The sequence below is a fragment of the Dama dama genome, chromosome 24 (genome assembly GCF_033118175.1).
Source record: "Dama dama isolate Ldn47 chromosome 24, ASM3311817v1, whole genome shotgun sequence".
In the NCBI taxonomy this organism is placed as follows: domain Eukaryota; kingdom Metazoa; phylum Chordata; class Mammalia; order Artiodactyla; family Cervidae; genus Dama; species Dama dama.
Genome location: NC_083704.1, coordinates 30,734,513 through 30,736,050, shown reverse-complemented (window position 1 = coordinate 30,736,050; position 1,538 = coordinate 30,734,513). Strand labels below are relative to the sequence as shown.

General features: G+C 40.1%; 1 non-coding gene across 1 annotated transcript; it reads left to right on the top strand.

Annotated features, from left to right (window-relative positions):
- The first annotated feature begins 473 nt into the window (after positions 1-473).
- On the top strand, positions 474-545 carry TRNAC-GCA (transfer RNA cysteine (anticodon GCA)). The gene has a single exon. It is a non-coding gene; the product is annotated as a tRNA-Cys (tRNA).
- Positions 546-1,538: the final 993 nt, after the last annotated feature.

Sequence of the window (1,538 nt, the reverse complement as noted above, 5' to 3'; positions counted from 1 at the left end):
CATTTCTGAGAGTGTTACTATGCTGAACTCCTGTGTCTTGAGACCATCTAAAAAAGAAAAAAAAAAGAAAAGAAAAAAAACTGCCAAGGTTACTTTGGGAAACATTGTATACTATGTATCCCTTCCAGAGAATCTCAATGCATTAAATATAAGAATCTGAGTAGACTTGCAGAAAAACAATCTTTTTGTAGCAAGCTACAAATCACAAGGACATCTATCTCATGCATCAGATTGGCAAAACCAAAGCTGATTTGTAATATCCACTCTTGGCAAAAGAATAGGAAAACAGTTCCTAAGATAAACTGTGGATTAAAGCATAAATTGGTAGAGATTTTCTGGAAAAGCAATTTGGCAGTTACTATTAAATGTAATGTATATATTCTTCCATCCAGCATCTTCTATCCATTCTACCTCTTGGTGTCCCTCTTAGAACAAATACTCATAATTGTACAAAGATGTGTATAAAGAGGGCTTCCCTGGTGGCTCAGACGGTAAAGCGTCTGCCTGCAATGCAGGAAACCCAGGTTCAATCCCTGGGTTGGGAAGATCCCCTGAAGAAGGAAATGGCAACCCATGTATACAGAATCTGCCTGCCAATGCAGGAGAGGTGGGTTCAATCTCTGAGTTGGGAAGATCCCCTGGAGAAGAAAATGGCAACCCACTCCGGTATTCTTGCCTGGGAAATCCCATGGACAGAGGAGACTGGCGAGCTGCAGCCCATGGGGTTGCAAAGAGTCAGACATGACTGAGCAACTGAACACCCATGTGAATGCAAGGGTATTTATTATTACAGCTTTGTAATAGCAAACATTCTACATCAGTCTAAATGACCATTCATATACATTTATTTTGAAAGTGTTTACTGAGTGCTTGCCACATGTCAAATACTATTCTAGTCTTGGAAGATGGACCAGTGAAAACTGGAGATAAGAAAATGATCATCCATCATGGAGATTTTATGGATGGAATTTAGATAACAAGGAGAATGAAGAGGGTCTATAATCAAATAATAAGCCAACACAATCCAGTAAGTATACACCACTTAGATCTAGGGTTGCCTTGGTATAACAGGACCTCCAATAATAGTGGCTTAAACATGGGAGTCTGTGCCCTCCTTATGTCTAGATAGGTGATTCAGGGCTGGTTTGGTGATTATAGTTGTATGAAGCCGAGTTACTTCCAGCTGTCTGTGCTCCCATCCCCATGAGTAAACCTCATTCTCAGGGTCCAATATGCAGCCATCAAGCCATCACATCCACATTCAGGAGAGTGGCAAAAGGTAGGAAGAAGCATATCTGTTGGAATTTGGACATTCCATATTCACTTAATAGCCAGAGCCTATTATGGTCATGACTAAACTTCAAGGGAAGCTGGAAATTATAGTGTTTTTTTCTTTTTTTATTAGTGATTGATCATTCACATGACAGGAAGTAATGAGAAAACGGGAGATAAGAGTTATGACAACTAGCAGTTTTGCCTTAAGATAGCCGTGAGAGTGAATGGGGGTGTGTGTGTGTGTGTGTGTGTCTATAGCAATA